Below are 20,998 nucleotides of genomic sequence, written 5' to 3' on the forward strand. Positions count from 1 at the left end.
TCATGCCCTCATCTTTGTTACTCTCCTTTGGACACACTCTAATATTCTGGTATCCTTATGCTCTGGAGCCCAAAACTGTTGGTGTATTTTATTCCAATGACTTCTGCCTTCATAATCTACCAGCAAAATACAAGGCTGACAGAGGACTTGAGAATCACCATAAGTATCTATTCTAGTGCAAGTGCCTATTCAGATACCAAAACCTGCCCCAAAACACATTAATGCAGAGTTGGAACAGCCAAATAAACCTTAACTATGCTTTTAGACCAGCACAGGAGGAAATATAACCTCTGCATAAGCCTCCAAAAAGTTTGTTTCACTTGATCTTAATGGTGATGTGTATTTTTCATCAATGTAAACTTATCTGTACATACTGCTGTGTAAGCAAACAATGTTTGATAGAGTTTTACCGCAATAAACTATTCTATAATTTCTGTATTGGGCAGATTTCCACAACAGGGATGCACAATAAAAGCTCATGCCAAAGCAACAGTGAAATAAAGTTTTGATTTATGGAACTAGAGAGAAAACAAGCCAGGCTGTAATTCTGTGCACAACATTTAAGTCTCATTTTTTTCTTGTCCTGAAAGAAAAATACATTTAAGTCAACCTAAAATTCTGGTTTTGACAGATTAATGGAAGTTACGACTGTCTTAGCATAGGCTACTACTATTTATATCAATTATGATGACTGTAAAATATGAACTCCAAACAGATTCAAATTACCACTGATATCTATACATACTTTATCTATGTCACCAGCAGTTTAAAGTTGCATTATATTCGGAAGACTATTATAAAACCTAAGTATCTACAGAATGCAAGATTAATTCAAAAACTAAAGCAAAAATATCTGCATGCCAGTCATGTCCAAGCCACGTGTTTTAGTTATGTTATGTTCACTAATGCTTAGCCAATTCCCTAACTCAGCACTCAATAGTGTGTGTCAGTTCTTCCCACTCCTTCTTACCAAAACACTCCTGCAAGGAGGTTTCCAGTTATTAATGTTTAGAAGAAAACACACATTACGTATAATCCCTTTGAAAGTACATAAATAACAGGGAAATATTTTCCTGTATTGTTTTTGGCTTAGACTGACATCTGGATTTAAAACACAAACATCAATCAAGTTCAACCTGAATAATGCTCAATTTTTCTCCTTATAAGATGTATTTTTAAAATACAAAGTATTATTAACTCTGAGTTGAAGCATGCCTTCTCACGTGGCATGAGTATAATGAGTATTAAAAATATAATAGTAAATAAATTGGGCATAAAGATGTTTTATGCTTAATAGAAACAAACGTCCCTTATCACTGTATTTGGCTACCAAATCACTCTAAGAATACAGAGACGATATTTGTAACTAACAGGGAAGGAACTCCAAAAATCTTGAAAAGCTAAACAGATAGATCCACCACGAAAAAAAAAAATCCCAAACACATCCAGTGATCAATTCTAGACCCAGAAAACATCATTAGTTTAACGGCAGAACATTTCAGTATGTGAAAAAACTAATTTGCAATGTGTTGAAATTCAGAACACCTATAAATCCCTAACACCAATAAATTTGCATTTGTTTAATTAAAAAATACACAAACAAGCAAATCCAACAAATGCTTACAATATTAACAAGCATTCAACAAAAATTCTCCAGCCATCTCACCTGCCAAAAATAAAGGAATCAAACAAGCTAAGCTCCTAGTTCACAGCCTAAATGAGCACAAAGACTTTCATTTTGATCACCAGATGTTTCTACGCACAAATGTCTTGATTTTTTTCCCCAATGTTTTGTTTCCCCTTTTGGCAGATGAAAAATGAATTGCATCTATCAGCAGCTGGAAGTATTTCAGTTATCCAAGTTTTCAAAAGAGGGGTGAAAAACAACAGTGCTTTTCCAGTTAAAAAAACAGCCTAGTGCATCAGCTTTTACAACAGGTTGTCTTCTGAACAGTTAGATCTAAAGGACGGTAGTTGTGAAAGAGAGCACTCACAGGTTAAAGTTGGACAAATAAATCTGTTGGAACTTCAGGTTATTTTCATTATTATACCTAAAGGCAGCCTAAGTTCTCAGGAACACAAGTGGCAGTTCTGCTACAGAGCTAAGGCTCAAGATTCCTCCATTTGATTCTTAGTAGAGTCACTGTTGTTCTTACATTACAGGTATTCGGTATGTGAGTCTTCCATATGGAGAAGTTAATACTCACCCTCTACCTTTTTCTCTGCTCTTTTAAGAGAATAAGCAGTTACAATCTGTGACTCACAGAATTCGTCGTACAAGGAAGCCTCTGAAGGCAACGTACAGTTCTATATAACACTGGAAGACCTGCGTTTATAATCTGATCCTATTAATGATCTTCATATACCAAACAGCTTTAAGATTAGAGAACTAGGAAATGAGCCTGATAAGAACAACTTGTCCCCATCAGTACTGTAAATTAATATCTTTCTGCTATTGAGGTCGTTCACAAAACTTAGTATCACAACACACAGAACACACATAGCCTGGCTAGTAACTGATGCTAGCAGTGCAATTCACCCAAGGCACAACCTGTTGCTCAATATCCCATGCAAGCAAACACAAAATAAAAAGAAGTCACAGTAACGACCACAAGAAGTCCAAAAACTTTAATCGAAGTCCCACATGAATGAGGAACACTACATCATATTTGAATTTAAAAGGCCAAAAAGTGCTGTATTATACAACCCATATCAGATTCAAGCATAGTTACAAGACCATATCAAGTACACACCAACTAAAGACAGACTCGCAAGAGCAGGCTGCAGTTATTGTAACTGCAACAACATTTCTTGCTCACTCCTCACTAAAAGCAGGCAAGAGAGCACTGGAAGACCGTGCTATGGGAGAGCTCGAAAGAACGAAGACATAACTGCATATATTTATCTTTTTACATCACGAGTCCACCATGAAGTTCTCTCAAGGCTCTTTCCCACTCCAATTACTGCAAATTACACCAAGATGTAACTGTTCATGCAGGAAGTTTAATCAAAAAGGGAAGACATGCAAAAGCATGAAAGCTAATTCACTGTCCAGGTGACACTGACGCAGTCATTCAAACATTCAGCTACCATCAGTTCTTCTGGAATTCTTCAAAGTATCTGCTCTAGTTTGGTTTGGTTTTTAGAAATCCTCTCCTGCTAATCACTGCATATAAGAAACTTCAAAATAATATTCCTTTCATCTGTCACAATATGGCTTTTCTTCCTCTTTCTTCCATACAGGACTATTGCCTGCAGACACTGTTATTCTTGTTTCAGAGAGATATATGGCACATAGCTTCTCACTGAAGAATAAAGTAAATAAACCTGAGCTAAAGTAGTCACACCAAGGAGCAGCTGGTCTCCAAGAAGTTTATATTACTACTCCTAAAATCGTAACCCTTTGCAACATGTTGTGCAGACAAAGCATATACTGAAAACTAGAGCAGATCTATGCTGCTATTAACTATGAAACGTCATGTGTGTTGTACCATATAAATCAAAGATAAAGCCTCAATAAATTACCCCGCTATGAAAGACCCTTTATTTAAAGCACAAACAATCCTATTTCTGACATATAAAGTCATCTTTTATTACTTCCATGGACAAACGGGATGATTAGGAAAGATGGTACAATTTCAGTAACATTATGTATAATCAAGACTATTTCAGTATCTGGGTGGGTTTTTTTTCTTTATTTGAAGAAAATAGCCATGGAAAAGACAAAAGTTCAATTATATATTATTTCAGCACAACACAACATTGGTGTTCACATTGCCACTAGCAACACAAACACAAAACTAATCCTCCAGCAAACAATAAGAAAAGTTTGCTTTGCACAGCTCATCCCCAAAATTCAGATGGAAATAAATGGAGCTTCCACAGTGCTCCAGGGGAACATGGTCTGGTCCTGGTCTCAACTGAAGAGCTGCAGATAAGACATCCTTCTTACAGGAGTTACTGAAAGCCACCTTCTTTCTGAGTAAGAATGACCCAGGGCCTTTATTTCAGTGCAGGTAGATAACTGTCCTTGCATCTTAGTGCATCTTCTTCTGATGAGAACTTAAAGGCAAAAGTAAGCTGTAACTCAGCACTCAACAAAGCACAGTTCCACAGCTCAAATATGTGATTTAATCTTGAATCTTTTAAGTTCGCAAACACGGTAACTTTAACAGGTTTCTAACTTGGGTATTAGTCTACACAATTATTCCATATCACATCACTCTCCCTATATTAAAGACCACACAACTTAGCATCTGAGCCACAGATGGCTGTAGCTTGGGAGAGCATGCTGGAGGTAAGAACTGCAGCCTTATTCAATAACTTCATTTCCTTCCTCAAGTACACGCTATTAGCTACTATGAAAATACCGTACTGGGCAATTTCAAAACAACAGTCTGTCTCATATAAATGAATACTTTTTGATTCCCTAATTAAAGCTTTGAAAGAAAAAAAAAAAAAAAAGGCCAGTCTTGCATGATACACAAGGCAAAACAACCTCCTTTTTCACCCTCAGATTTCAAGTCTCTTGAAGTTCCTGACTGCTTTCATAATTTGCTCCCATCTTTTTCCAATAGGAATACTTTCCCCTCATTCCCTGTAGTTCACAAAAGCAGCACAAAGAACCACAGCTAGACAGCTTTTTCCTATTCCTACACAAAAAGGGTACAAACTAAACCATTTGTGCTTTGAAGTATTTTCTATCAAGGAATCTCACAACTGCATCCAATAACCTGTCACTCAAGTACTGGCCCCACTTCACAGACTGTTGCTCAGTCTAAAATTATCAGTCCTTCTCTTGTTAATTTACCTGCAGGGATCACTGAACTGTATAAGAAACAAGACGAAAAAGAATAAGTATTTCTTAACTGCTTTTCAGATAGTGTTAGACATGCAGCAGTTGCAGTAAATCCCTGTCTCCAGATGCCTGCACTCACTCAGATTCCCCACTTCTTCTCGGCAACACATTCACTTCAGAAATATGTGGAGAAAAAAAACAATTAATCTGCAAAAACCACGAGTAGAAAAAAAAAGGGGGGGGGAAGTTTAAAAGTTCCCGAGCTGTCAAGTACTCACAGCACCCTTCAAAGCCAAAGGCGATTATGTTTAAGTACTTAAAGACCGCTGGCCATCAGAAGAGACTTGCCGGTGTCACGCCACGGTGCAGGTGCGAGGTCACTCGTGGGGAAACACGAGTGGGGCAGAACGTGTGGTTCTCGGGGCTAGGCACCGTGTTCCCCACACCCGGTCGGCGCGGTCGCTGCGGGAACCGCAAGTTCCAGGGCCTGTTTCCCGACCCCACACCACGGGAGCTCCGCAACCCGCGCCCGAGACCGAAAGGGGGACGGGGAACGCGCCCTGCGGCTCCGGGGACCGGCGAGGGGCCGAGGCCGGCAGAAGGGCTCGAAACAAAGCGTCCCCTTCCCGGCTGAGGCGGGAGGACCCCGGGTCGGGCAGCGCAGCCCGATCCGGAGAAGCCCCGAGTGACCCTCCGCTGCCCTCACCGCGGCTGTGGGGAGAAAGGCGCCGCGGCCGTGCTGAGGGGGCTCCCACAGGGAGATTATCCCCGCGAGTAGGCGGCGAGAGACCGCTAAAAAGCGGATGGTCCCCCTCAGCGCCCCTCCCGGCGGCCGCCCGGCTCTCAGGGGAGAGAACGGACCCCCTGAGCGTCGTCGTCGCCGTCGCCGCCGCCGACCCCTCGCTGCCCCGCACCCACCTGGCACCGCGCGCCGTCCCATCCCGCACCGCCGCCGCTCGACCGCTCCAGCCGCCGCCGACCGCCTTCGCGGGCTAAGCCTCCGCGCCCCCGCCGCCGCCCCGCCCCTTCAGCCCCTAGCCCCGCCCCCTCGCCTCCCTTTTATCCCATGCCAGGAGGGGCGGGGAAAGGCCCGCCAATGAGAGACAGTGCTTCCCACACACATTGCTGATCGGCGTGAAAAGCACCCAATGACAATGCCAGGAGGACGGGGAGGGTTGTCAATCAGTGGCCACTACCTGGGGTTCGCAAGAGGCCGGGCGCGGGGGAGGGGGTTGTTTCTCGCTGACCAGTGTGCCTGCTCGTTTTTCTCCCTCCCCGCCGCGATGTGGCCATAAAAGGGTCCGGGATGTGGCGGCTGCTCTGAGGCTCCTGCCGCGGGGCTGGCAGTCCGCGAGATCTACGTGCCCCTCAGGAGTAGCCGCCTCTTCTCCCGGCGCCACGCCGACCCCAGCCCCGCTCCCAGCCCCGCCGCGGGGCCGCTCTCGCCCTGCTCCGCCTGACCCCGGTGCCGCACCGAGCAGGGTCCCCCTTCCCTCGAGGCTGCGCCTCCCCCGCACGCAGGGCGGGGTGCGGGCTGCTGTGTCCCGGTCACACCTCTCCCTTCCCGCACCTCTCTGGCCCCCCTTCCCCACCCAGCCTCTGGCTTCGGGCCACCCGTGCCCGGTCCCTCGCCGCCATCGCGGCCATCCTGGGCCTCCCCATTTTTCCTCGTTGCTCATGGGGCCTGTGCTCTCATCTGCCCACTGGCATGGCCACTTTTCCACCTGCCAGACCCCTGTGTCCTCATTCCCAACAGCCACAGCATCGCTGGTCCTCAAGACCCAGTTCCCACTGAGTCCAACTTCAGGTCATTGAGCCCCCAAGAGATTCCCGTTCACACAGGCACGCACCCACACCCTGACGGGGTTCGGGGGTTCTGGCGTGGCCCCAGGGCCTGTGCCTTGTGAGGGCTGCAGCTGCTGACCCAGCTCCAGCAATGTGCCCTTTCCTGCTTCAGATTCATCCTTTGTGGTTATCCCTGGAACCGAGGCTTTTGTTGCTCACTGCAAAGCCTATAGGAAAAAATAAGTAGGACTTTATCATGTGAATGAGATTTTAGGGGGAGTGAGGGGATAGAACAATCGCCAAATGAACTTCAATGGCCCAGGGCACTTCAATAAATAATCACAGCTGAGAGCAGAGGTTATTGAACGCCATCTCGAGTCAATCATCTTCAGCAAATGAAAGTTCACCGAACTCAAACCCAGTTGTACCACTGGCCTCAGTTACCCACACTTCACATTTCCAGGGAGATAAAGCAAAAGTGTGGGCTCACAAGCACCTCCTCAAAAAACAAAATTACTACATAGTATTGCTTGTAGTTTGAGAAAAAATATTTGTACTTAAGATATCAATATCGGTCGTGGTAAGAAGCAGCAGCTGAGAACGATTGCTGTAATCACTCACGGTTACATGGCAAACAGCAGCAAGCCAGCCATGCGGCTTCCCTATGCTTTGAAGTGCAGATGGTGACAGTTTTATGATCACTAACAAAGCAAACAGAAAAGAAGTCTTTAAGTAGTATAACCCTGAAAGAAGGAAGCAGCAGCCTTTTTCCTCAGCATGAGGGCTCACTAGGACAAAAATCCTAAGAGGAAAATAGACTCCAGTTTTTGAGAAAAAGTCATTCTATTCAAAAGAAGAGTATTTTCCCTAAAACACGTATGCAGCAGCAAGAAAGATTAAACTCTCTAAAATAAAACAGGAAAATAACCTGGTATTGTTAAAACATGTCTTAATTCATGCTCATTCAGTGATGCTTTTTCATTCTGAAAATGACATCTTGAGTTTTGAAAAATATCAATTTCAAACAGACCTGGCACTACCAGTCATTTTTTTCTGGTCCATCAATACACGTAAGTAGTCTGTGTGATGCAAGGTATTAATGAACATTTATTTCATTCCAGCTGCGTTCCGGGCACTTGGATTCCTTCTCAGCTTTCATTTTTCTCCTCTGCATTCATGACGTTTTTAATGCTATTTTTAATAATATCTACATCTTGTAGAAAAGGAACTCAGGCAGAGCTTTATTACTGCTGTTTTGACCTTGCCTTAGAATTTGCAAATAAGGCAAATCTGCCAAAGAGTTTTCGTTTAAGCTGTACTGAGTTTTCAGTAAGAAACAAACAAACAAAAAAAGGTTAAATTATCTGCAGGGAATAATTCAATAATAATTCAATGAGCTTTTGTCCTATCTATTATTATTTTTAAGTGAAATCATGCTTCAGAAAAATCCTCTTAAGGCAGTAGATTTAGATTCAGGTTTGGACTGACACACCATGAGATGTCCAGGGTTGATCTTTCTTCTATTAATTTCACTTGAAGACAGAATCAGGCTTCAGATGGTAATGAAAAGGGAGAGTTATTGGAGACTGAAGCCAAGGTGAGTTACTGGAAATGAGCATGACATTTTTTTAATATCTGCTTATAAAATCTTTTGACTTAGGTCAAATTTATAAGGACCTCCTTTTCTTGAATAACTGATTTCATGAAAAAGGTATAGCATAAGGAGAAACAGTATTTTAAAAGTCTGTTATACTGCTTGTTGCTTCCTGCTGAAGAGCATATTTCATGAGATGGAAATCTTTTTGTCTTTCAGGAAACACAAAATTGCTGAATAATGTTAAAATAAATAGTGTAACACAAATGATTTACATCTTCACCAGTAATCATTACAGCATCTCTCATTATTAATGGGACATTGATGGGCCCCTGAAGAGTGTCTTGCTGAATCAGCTTTTGAAATAAATTGCTTTCCCTCCAGCCACAGCCGCACCCCAGAGAAAGGGGAACCATGTCTTGGTGGAGGTAATTGATTTAGGACAGCTAGCAGATATATGCAATGCACAGCGTAAGATGCTTTATGAATTACTGTGTCTCTGTTAATGGAGTTTATTTTCCATTAACACAAAAGTATTAGCCTTGATAAGTCTGAGTGTGTATTTCTCACAGTCTTCTTATTTTCAATATTATTGGTATTTCCATACTATTAATATTTTTCAGAAATATCTTCCTGAGACTATAACTGTTTTGCTTTTTGTTGTTGTTTTATTTTTAATATCCCTGGATCACTGGAATACTGACAGACTAGCAAAGTATATGAAACCAAGATGCAAGTAGATCCTCAAAGGAAACATGCAATATGAGTTCAAAGAGGCACTGTGTAATCAATCTTGAGAAAAAAATGCAGGCAAACAAGAACAAAAGGAAGCCTAATAACTTTTCAAGACAGCTACTTTCATCAACTCACCAAGAGTTGTAATTCTGCCAATTAATAGTAAGGTCCATTAACTGTAAGTCATAAGAACTATTTGCTGTGCAAAGCACCCATTTTTCTTTGCAGGCTCTGACACTTTGGCTGGGCGGTGTAGCAGGATGTCCTACAAAGCAGGGACTGGTGATCTGCAGTAGTGTGGACATAGTCTCTTAATGGTTTTATGGCATCATCAGTTGAACAAGCTCCTGTTTTAAAAATAAACACATGAAAGACATGATTCCAAGCTCCTGGGGAGATTAAAAAATCATATTACAGAAAGCTGTAATTAGTAATAGACTGTTGATTTAGCAGCAAAACAATTCACGGCACAGCTAGGACTAATGGAATGAAGCTCAGAAACAAGAACCGTGGGGCGAATTTCTAGCCTGAAAGAAGAGGAGGTCAGCTCACGAGAATAGTTGGGCTTCTCCAAAGTGGACTGTGTAAAATGTTTCCAAATGTGCTGTGCCACTGTTCCATCAACTAAGGATAAGCTAAATTTTATTTCTCCTGTTTGGATTCACTATAGACACATGCTTTTTACAGACCCAGCAGTCCTTTCCTAAACTTCCGTGCCTTGTATTATGACCACATTAAGGAGATAAAAGTAGGAGAGCACCAGAAGATAATTAAATGCATGAATATCGTATCATTTGGGTGAAGTGAGACAGATTTTTATGGAGATAATTCTTAAAAATATATGTAAATTAACTGCAAGTAGAAAACTTCACGGCAAAATTAAATAAAGAGAGATCCCTTAATCCACTGTCCTGTGCCAAGGCTGGATAAATGGGAGATACACAAATATGGATTGATGTGTGTTTGATTATTTTAAGGTATTTAATATAAAGCAGAGAATTCCGTAGTTTTCTCTTGCATTCTTGCCTGGTGTTTATTGTCAGAAAGTTTTTAGTAGTGTCTAATATAACTCTTCCTTGATGTAATTTTACCACATTATTTCCTCGTGCTATCCACAATGGACATGAAGGCCTGATGACAACCTGTGATTATTTGAAAGCTTCTCATGTCTCTCCAGTCATTCATTCAATAAATTAAACCCCTAGCTCTTCCATTCTTGCCTCGGAGGACATGTTTTCTAATTCTCTGGTCATTTTCCTTTCTTTCTTTTGTATTGCCTTCATATTTGCTGAAGTTTCACTGCACAGAACTAGACACACAGCACTCAATAACAAAGCCACATGTTTGCTTTTACTGTAATAGTATGACATTGTTGATACATATTCCACTTCTGAGTCACTGTAACCTCAAAGTCTTTTTCAGCAAAACTTCTGCCTAGTCAGCTGTTTCCCATTCTGTGTTAATGCACTTGATTTTTCCAGATTAAGTGCAGACCTTGCATTCTCCTTTTTGAAGTTCATCCTGGGTTTTTTTGACCAGCTGTCCCGTGTGTCAGGATCATTTTGATTGCTACTCCACCAGGTTTGTGACATCTGCAAATGTGCTAACCATGCTTTCTACTTCATCATCCATGTCACTGAAATAAATACGAAACATTACCAAACTCAGGACACGTTCCTGGAGGATCTCAGCCAATAATTTTCCTTTGTAACAATGAAACTTCGAGAACTATTCTCTGATTACTGCTTTTCAAACAGTCTTCTCCAACTTCATACAAGAGTGTAATTCAGACACATCACATAACAATGTAAGAAAAGGAATCTGCCTATATCAACATTTTCAAGGGACCTGAAGTTAAACATTTCCTCTAAATTCATGTTTATATTAAAGTTGATTACTTATATCCTGTATCTAGTATAGAACATTTATATTTGCACAAGAGACGCGAAATGGTATTTCAGAATTGTCAGTGAAAGCCAGGCATTTTGGACACCAGGCAGGCAAAAGCTGTATTTTCACTCATATCAGGTCCTTAGATTTTGAGCATTGGTAAGTAAGTTGTATCTGAGCATTTGCTCACATGAGTGAAGGTCCACATTACTTTTACACAAATTGGAAGGCCCCCTTCCCTCTCTAATGCTCCAAATTATCACTTCCCTATGCTTCCCCAGTATCCCTCAGTAATGTATCTGGCAGTATGGCATTCATTGAAAATAAAAGCCTGAAGTTGAGCAATGAGTTGGATGATATTACAAAATTTTGCCTAGACTTTGTCAAGAGTATGATATTATCACTGTAAAGACTGTCCAGGGATACCCGGTGTGAGAGAGAGACTTTGGCTGTCTTCAAGGGGCTTCAATACCCATCCTACCCCCGCAAACGACTGTATTGCTCTAAATATATTGTTCCATCATAATCCCTCCAAAAATTTCCTTCTTCGGCAGCTCCAGCCACTATAGACTGAGCTCCTCTTTTGAGCAGCTCTCCAGTGAAAGAAGATGCCCTGAATAAGGCAGAGCTGAATAAAGACCAAAATTAAAAGCAAATTTATTTCCTGCTTCAGAAGTAATAGTGATTGTGGCTTGATCAAAAAAGCCACTAGATATAAATTTTGAAAAATAATCAGAGCAAAGGTTAGATCCTCATCAAAGTCTTAAAATAGTTGATATGCTGTCAGTGTGAAAGACTAGCTTTCTAAAAATAAATAGAAATGAGATGGGTATTTGAAAACCAACCAACTTTTTTACAAGGCAATGCTTTATGCATAATTAATATGTCATTGGGGGATTTTTCAGCAAATAAATACAAAGCTAAACTGTTTAATTACCAAGATAATTTCAGCAACTTATTGCTGCATCTTCTGGTAGGACAGACTTCCACAGTAGTCTAGAATGTTACTGAAATTATCTAAAACTGAGATCCAACTGATATAGTTTAAAATGTGAAGCTTGAAAATGTGGGGAGAGAAAGACTAATTTTCATAGACACACTATTAATCTTAAAAACTAAAATCTTTCATTGTAATGAAGTTTAGAAGTGCTATCTTGATTGGATTTCTTTTGTGAAGCATATTCTTTAATTGTACTTAACAAGAGAGCTTCAGCCTGTGAATTCTCTAGCTTTTATTCTTCTTTTTGGCTGAAGCTAATACAATTTAGCTATTTTACATTGGAAAGCAAGGCAAATCATGCTCTTCCTCAGAACACAATACACATTTCATTGTACAAAGTTGAAGAGCAATCACTGTGTTAGGTTTCCATCTTGCACATTATATCCTAAGCCTCCCGTTGTCTCCAATTACACTTGTGTACCCACAAAGCATGAAAGATGAGTCTCTTCAGATATCAGTCATGAGTTCAGTCCAGCTGACTGCAAAGCTCCCTTGCCCTTGTGTTATCGTGGGACCTTTTGACTGAGCTACATGGGGTTTGAATAATTCCACCTCTACTTTCTGGGTCAGTTCACTCCTTTATTTGCAGGATGAAACCTTATATTGAAAAAGCATGAAAAATATCATTTTGTGGGGGTCTTAACGCTGTCTGAAAGCTGCATGGATGCCTACAGTCTCCATTCTCATATACAATTCATACACAAGTGCCCCAATGCACAAGCAAATCTTATCAGTGTGCACGCAAACTGGAAGAGGCAAGAGGCATTGCGCTGCACTCTGAAAGCTCCGTGTGTCAAAAGGAACAGGAGTGCAGAGTCCCAACAGTAATTAAGCCTAGCTGGGAAATCAAGCATATGTCGTATAGAATAGGCTGTCTCTTCTGTTTTCCTTTGCTCCATGCCCCCCTCAGCCTCATTTGGGGTAGAAAGGAATCAAAATGAGAGGGATGTTTTAAATAAATCTTAACAGCAGCTTGTCAGTTGTAGGAAAATCTGTGGTTTGGATAACAGTGTTAGATGAGGAATTCTTATTGGTACAGGAGAGAAAGAAAAGCAACCTCAGGGAAACAGAACAAAAACCTGTCAGAATAAAAACATCTCAGTTAACCCACAGAAAGGGTGATTGGAAGATTCTGTGAGAGAAAGAGAGTGACAGAGCCCATATGCGACGTAGGTGCTCAGGGAGGCAAGGCAGAAGGGAGAAATAGAGGCTATTTGCTCATTCAGTTTTAGCTGGAATCGGAGGTGGCTGTCTTTCCTACCATACATCAAACTGAGCTCCGGAACTCGGGAACAAAAACAGTTCAATACAGATTGTCTGCAGCTATGTCTTTTTCATTCTCCTTTTTCAGCCAATGCCTCAGGGGAAACCTCCTCCACCTCCCTGCAAGAAAAAAAAAAAAGTCAGTTTAGAAAAAACTGTCATTACATAGCATATTTTCCTCATTATAAGGCACTTAAAGAACAAGAAAAAGCCATCTGCTGTAACTTGGCTGCCCTTTCCATTTTAGGTTAATCCACACTTCTGTCTTTTTCATCATCATTCCTAATTAAATCCTTCTCCAAAACAAATTTAGATTGTTTTACAATTTTTATTTAAACCTCCTTATTCAATTCCAGTCCTTTTGGCAAGGTGCCTGACAAGATCATCATATCTTATATGAAATATTTCTGCCTAAACTTTGTACACACAACTCATTTTCCATTTTTATACTGGTCTCTGGGGAAAAGGACTGCAAGCTCTCATGTGACTGACTGCCCCAGCTTTGTGCTGGATGCTGAAGTACAATGGCGTCATAGCATACCTCAAATTTTAAATACTTCCTTGTACAGATTTCTTGTGTGGAGCTTTCTGTTCACTTCCACTTTACATTTCTAGGAGGCTACTAGAAGAAGCTGTTGTATTGTGCTTTGTACAGTCAGAGCACTGCAGCGTGTCCTGTCTCTTAGGGAGACGTTTGATTTTTGTGCTGCCGAGTTCTATCTATTGTGCCTGAATCTAATACAGAAGTATCTGTGTAGAGAGCAGAATGATGGGAAATGCTTGCCCTGGAGTTCTAATGCTGTCTGTCCTATTTCGGTCTTGTTAATGAATAGCAAAACAAAACAACAAGCCAACAAGTCTGAGCTTCTCTTAGATATCACAGCAGGCACATGGAATGGCTTCTCCGAGGCACACTGATCGCTTTTACCACATTTATAGCACTCTAATAAAAGCTTCTTGGAGCTGCTCCAGGCAATTGTAATTAATTCTCAGTGGGATGCTCATAGTGGTCACCTCGGATCAGAAAGGTCAGGACTTTGTCTGTGCTTTTACAACATCAGTAAAAATTAAATACCCACTTTCCCCAAAGGTCGTCACAGGCCAAATACACGAAACGATCCATCTCAATCTGTTTCCCATTCCCTGCTGTTTCTCATTATTTCCACAGTTATCCTAAAAATTAAAAGTAAACACATAAACAAATTGAAACAGAAGCCATTTGCAGTGTTGGTTTAATCCTCTCTTCTGTGCAAGCAACTGATGAAGATGCAGACGGGAAAAGTGAGAGAGACCCCCGAACGCATGGAGAGCCCTTCACCTATAGGAACTCTGGCTTTAATTAATCTCCCTGCCTTCTTAGGGTGGCTAAAAGAGGAAAATCCAGGCTGGCAAACATCTGTTGCTCAGCGAACGCAGCAGTAATCCAAGGTAAAGGCCTGCGGGACCTGAAGGAAAAGGCTTCCCCGGCTGCCGGCCCGGCCCGGCCCGGGCGCGGGGCGGCTCCGCTCAGCACCATGGACAGGGCGCGCCCCGCCGCCCGCGCCGCGCGCCCTCCGCCAGGCGCAGCGGCCCCGGCAGCCGGGGGCGGAGAGGGCGGGAGGGACGGGCGGCCAGAACCGCGGCCCCTCGGAGGCTGGGACCCCTCGGAGCCGCCTCCCCTGCCCTGCAGGGCCCCCCGGGCCCGGCCGCCCGCTCCCAGCCCCGCTGGCGCAGGCCCGCCTGGCAGCTGGCCGGGAGAGACAACAGGCTTGGCGACACGTGTCGGTATTTACTGCCTGCGTTTTATAGCCAGGGCTCCGCTTCATTCTCCACAACTTGTCATGGCCTTTGAAAAGGGCAATGTGAAATTGGTTGTGAGTTTTCTTTCTGTTCCTTTGCTTCCCTTTTTTTTTTTTTTTTTAATGCGGCATATTGTGGAGCCTGGCTGTATTGCAAAGGAGACCTCAACACAAGCAAAGCACAAAAATAAGGAAGAGTAATAGAGCAGTGTGCGCCCAGCCAGGCGAGCAAGCATTGGCCAAAGTCATGAACAAAATAAAACAGCTTCTGGGCTGTTCTAACCACTCAGTTACTCAATACTACAGTCTTTCTGCAGGGCTGAACATCAATCAAATTTTTCTCAGTGACACTGGTGTAAATCCAAGTGCTTCTTTCAATATCATTGGTTTCTCTTTCCAGTGCCAGAGAGGTCAAATTTGACTGTGGTTATTTTATTAAACAAATAAATAATCTATTTTTTTGCAGTAAAATTGTTCCCTTATCTGACAAATATTAGTTTCTTTCACTGTCTTGCTGGAAATAGTGAACACAATATCACTTCTTTCAGAAACCATTTAATTTTACTTGTAAATGGCAAGTCCCATTGTTCAGCATGGGAAGTGCCAGCCTCAGGACTGAGGCAGCGGGGCTCGCTTGAACAAGTGCAAGAAAGAGTCTCCAAAGATTACCAGACACTGGGTGTCATTACACAGCTGATTTCCCCTGGGACAAACTCCATCTCTGCTCATAGGCTTCTCACAAACCCCTCCAAATTCTTCATCTTAGCCTTACTCACCTTACATCAACCTCTGCTTCCTTATTCTTCACCCTGTCCTCACTTGTGTGCACCATTTCTCACTTTTTCTCTTTAGTCACTAAACCAGCCAAGGAACAGAAAATGTCCAAGATTCACTACTTTTTCCCCACTGCCACGCTTCCCTCAAAAAGCCAGGGAGCCAAACTAAGGGGAATACCAACATGTTCTACACGATGGCTTTAGGAGTATGTCTCTTGCATTTTACTTACCTTGACTGCAAATCACTGGGCAATCAAACTCTGACCAGGACACTCTCAGTGGATCTCTGGGTGCTGCTGAAGAACAAATGAGAATGAATTCCCTGTCTTCAACGTGTACACAGGACAATTTCACTTTCCATCAAATAGTGGTCTTGTAAGAGATGCAGACAGATGATGCACTCTGGCTGGTGTTTATTATACGAAGTGCAACAACTGTTACGATGAATCCCTCCCTCTCTACTCTATCTATTGATTCCCATCACATAATTAAACTGTAAACTCTGAAAGGGAAAGTCATCCTTCATTTCAAGTACTGATCAGTGTATAGCCCACCAGGGCTCTGAGCCCTTACTAGATCCCTGGTAGTGCTGCAATGCAAATATAAAGGAACTGCATCTACCCACTCACTGGCCCCAAGACTCCATGCTTGCCTAATGCAGGGGATCTTATATTTCCAATAACACAATAGCCAGAGTGACAGATTGTTACAATGCCATTGTGCGAGAAGTGTTGTTATGAGTATAAAGGATTGAGCCAGTTATTAATCATCTCAAAGCATTTTACACAAGCACAAATATAAATGACAACACTCCATCCAGTTGGGTGATTACATTCTGCCACAATAAATTCCTTCTAAAATTTCTACCAATAATAGTATTTTTCACTTCGCGTCCTAAACTTTGTCCTTTGTTACTTTACACCACTAAATAGCTGATGTATTTATCTTCTGAGGTGATCAATTGCCTTCTAAGGAAATTCAGATGTGCACAGAGCTGCACTTTATTCTTTATGTAGCCATCAGAGAACTCTATAAAGCACTTCATATTAAATTATGTATAAATGCACAGTTTTCTTACTCTGAGGAAAATGCATTAATGATGTTTAGCAGAGCTCTTAACAGAGCTCTTTAGGCAACCTTTTTGAATGCCAAAATAGCAAACACTGGCTCCTAAATCATATTTATCCCATGGTGTCATCACATCCAAAAGCAGCCAGGAAAGAGAGAAAATACTCTAATCTCCTCTTAATATACCTTTCAAAACCTCATGCAATTTGGACAGTCTTGAATATAAAATAGCAAAGTCATTTGCAGCTGGCTATTTATTATTTAGTATACAGGGCTATATAGCTGTGCATTCCTCTATAATACATGAAGGGAGTTTTCAGTTAGTAAAGCAGGGAAGATGTGACCCTTTACACAGCCACACTTGAGGACATTTGAAAAGCCTTGCTGAACCGCAGTTTCTGAAGGTTTGCGCTGCTATTCATAGCTATCACTCAGGATTTTTTGCTCAGAGAGAGCAATCCCCCCTGACCACAGTAAAGTGTTTGTGTCCAAATGAAAATGACATATTGGAGCACGCCGTGCTGGCGGTAGTGCAGGTCATTTCCTTTATTAAAAAAAAAAAAACCAACCACTTGTCGGTTGTCTTACGTAAGCCCCAATGCACTCTTTAAATCAGCTTCCAAAGAGAGGATAAATGGACCATCTTTTCAAAACAATGTATTGAAATTATGTGTAACACCTGATATCATCAGTTTTGCAGTTATCTTTGGAAGCTTCTCTGGTTTCGCAGGAAACTAAAGAGATAAGCAAACACATACTAGGATCTGCACCGTTGCTTGGAAACAATCAGTTTGGGAATGGCATAATCCTATTAGTCTAAGGAAAATGAACATTTTAATAGACTTCATGCAATTCAGATGCAAACTTTCCTTCTTGAATCAAATTTTACTACACATATATAACAGTTTTTTCTCCTTCCTTTCTCTCTTTCTTTCTTTCTTTCTTTCTTTCTCTTTCTTTTTCTTCTTTCTTTTTTTATTTCCTTCCTTCTCTTTCTTTCTCCTTCCTTCCTTCCTTCCTTCCTTCCTTCCTTCCTTCCTTCCTTCCTTCCTTCCTTCTTTCCCTCCTTCTCCCTACTGAAGGGCATACATAAATGCCTCATGGCATCCCAAAAATGAATAATGATGTGCCAAACCTTTATTGATTTGGTTGGCATTCTTATAGACTCTCCACTCCCAAAACATATGCATTGAATTACACACTCGTGTTTGCAATATAAGAAATACATTATATTCAAAAGAGACGATTGAAGAGCTTAAAGGACTACTAATGGAATATAGAGGTCCAGATTATTCAAGCTGGGCTTGGCACAAGAGCACATCTGGGAGCACAGGAGGGATGTTCACACCACCATTTGAGGCAACTGGTTTAGTTAGCATGTCTGATTAGAGTCATAGAATTATAGATCGTTTTGTTTAGAAAAGACCTTTAAGATCATGGAGTCCAGCCATTAACCTAACACTGTCAAGTCCACCTCTAAACCATGTCCCTAAGAACTTCATCTATGCATCTTTTAAACACTTCCAGGGATAGTGACTCTACCACTTCCCTGGGCAGCCTGTTCCAAAGCCTGACAACCCTTTCTGTGAATGAATTTCGCCTAATATCAATCTAAACCTCCCCTGGAGCAACTTGGGGCCGTTTCCTCTTGTACTATCACTTGTTACTTGGGAGAAGAGACCAACACCCTCCATGCTACAACCTCCTTTCAGGTAGTTGTAGACAGTGATAAGGTCTGCCCTCAGCCTCCTTTCTCCATGCTGAACAACTCCAGTTCCCTCAGCTGCTCCTCATCAGACTTGTGCTCCAGAAACCTCACCAGCTTCGTTGTCCTGCTATTGTGGAGAAACACCAGCATCTCCTGTAACTGAGCCAGAGCAGGGGTCTAACTTACTGTTCTACTCTTTCTCTGTTGAGTACAGAAGGAGCTAAAAAGATCACTGAAGTTGAGCAGAGCAGCCTCAGGCCTACTCTGAGGTATTCTCAGCTGTTTCAGGAGTCAGACTGACAGCCTGGGACTGCTGCAATGTGGGGGATCCCCGTGGTCATGCTGCAGTGCCAGCCTGGAGGGTGATGGCACATGTAGATAGTTCTAGTGGTGACTCATTAAGACAACCTTCCCAATTCAAAGCAGTGCAGAGCATCCAGAAAGAAATAGAGGGTGAAGCCTTTAGTCTTCCACACCTAGAACTCCATTTTCAGAAGTACTGAACTATGCACTGAAATCCCTCTTTATTCAGAGGAGCTCTCATTTACACGCTGTGTGGAGCAGAAACTTGTGTGAAGTGTACTGTACCATACACACAAGCGCTTTCCCAGTGAGAATGCTTCTCGCCTTGTGATCATGGCTGCTGGCTTCAACCCAGTCAGGACCGCACCTTACTGCATCAGTGTGAATTTCACTTATTAGCCATGGGCAGCTTCTTCTGAACAGACATCAGGACCAGAGCCACTGTGACAACCAAGATTCATTCCATACCTAGTCAGCAGCAAGGCAAAGGCAAAGCCTTACGAACGGACCTGCATTTTCACCCCAAGACAGTTCTCTTCAAGGCGAGGTTAACTCACGTAGGGCAAGAATAATGCTGAAGTACCTACTGATGCTGCCTGGTATGAACCCCATTCTCTCAGGCTGTCAAGCAAGCCTGCATTTTCAACGGGTATAGTGTTCCTATTAAAAGCATGAATTGTAAAAGCACAAATGGGAGATGATTCTCAAAAGGCATTTTTATAGCCAGCAGAAAGCTTCATGCCAGTTGCTTAAAAAGGCTTTGAAAGTTTTCCAAGACAGCACAACACAGGCCCAGATGACTCCTACCAGTTTAGCTTCATAATTGCCTTCCCTTTCAATACTTATTTTTGTCTCCAGCCGAGTGTCTCACTCCCCGCTGCCCAAGTCCCCTCTCACTGCCAGCATCCTTCAGAAAGGGCTGAATAGAGCTTCCCTTCCCACCCCGCGGATGTGACCTGGCTGCGCCACAGGTCACCGTGGCCAGAAGCACAAGGTGCACTTACCCAGCTGTGCCCAAAAATACTTCCAACATTCCCAGCACAAAGTATTAGGGAGAAAGTTCAGTTCTCGGGTGCAGCATGGCTGACTGACATCTTCTGACACCTGGAGCGATCCCACAGAGTTTGGCAATTTCTGCTCTGCCAACACAACTCTTGCAAAGCTTAACATATTCTGTCATCAAGAATTGCATGACCAGCTGAGAAGAGGAAACATTTGTGTTTCAGCCAACCCCTCTGAGTGTTGAGTTTTACTGAGACAGGTTTCCACAAGTAACTTAAATAAAAGGTGACACTCTGAGCTCTAACACAACCTCCCAGAGTTTCCCAGAAGCCTTTTTTCACCTCCATGTCTGTTCTCAGCCTGTGCTGAAGATCCCACGATTTTTTGAATGCTGTATTTGGATCAGAATTTTTCTAAGCTCTTTTGTTGCCATTTCTGTACATGTTTCAGAAGCGCTAGTCTGACCTGGGATCTCTGAGACTGTCCTAGAGACCTTTACTTCTTTATTAACTGTTCTGCTGGTGTCTAGACTTCCTGGGAGCTTGTATTCCACTTTGAGACCTCCAGTGGTGCTGTCCTCACTCCTGCATCCAAGCACTGAGAAATTTTTGAGCTAGCTGCTTCAGAAATACAAATCAGTGGATGAGAAGATAATAACCTTTTCTCATTTGTGTTCCTTAAGTCCTTTTTGTTAGTAAAAAACCTGGGGTTTTTTCCTTGTTTTTTCTACACCTTCAGCACTTGAATGATTAGACTACTTCTTATTTCCTATATATCACTAACAAATTTTTATCTTCACTGTCTAACCACAAGATTCTCCGTTATTAATATGTTATTGTTAGCTGGCTGTTATTATCTATATCTATGTGGGATACAGCTGTTTGTGCACCTGAGTGGTCCTGATGGCCAGCTCTTGCTGGAGAGGCCAACACAGTGTGAGAGTGATGTTGTCAAAGTAGTTCAAGACCCATTTTTATTTTCTTCTCTGGCTTTTCATAGCCAAAATCTACAAGGGCCTTTATACTCTAAAGTTGTAGCCCCCAACTCAGTCACCATCCCATAGATCTGCAAGGACCGAGGGGGGTGGCTTAACTCCACATGTGATCTGAGCTCTTTTATTTGCTTGCCCCTACAAGGAGCCTGGATTTCAGATGGCTGTGGATCCAGTTCACACAGAATGTCATGTAACTGAATTTCAAAGAATGTCCTGAGTTGGAAGGGACCCACAAGGATCATTGAGTCCAACTTCTGTCCCTGCATATGACAACCCCACAGTTCACACCATGTGTCTGAGGTTG

The sequence above is a fragment of the Nesoenas mayeri genome (genome assembly GCF_963082525.1).
Source record: "Nesoenas mayeri genome assembly, chromosome: 1".
NCBI lineage: Eukaryota > Metazoa > Chordata > Aves > Columbiformes > Columbidae > Nesoenas > Nesoenas mayeri.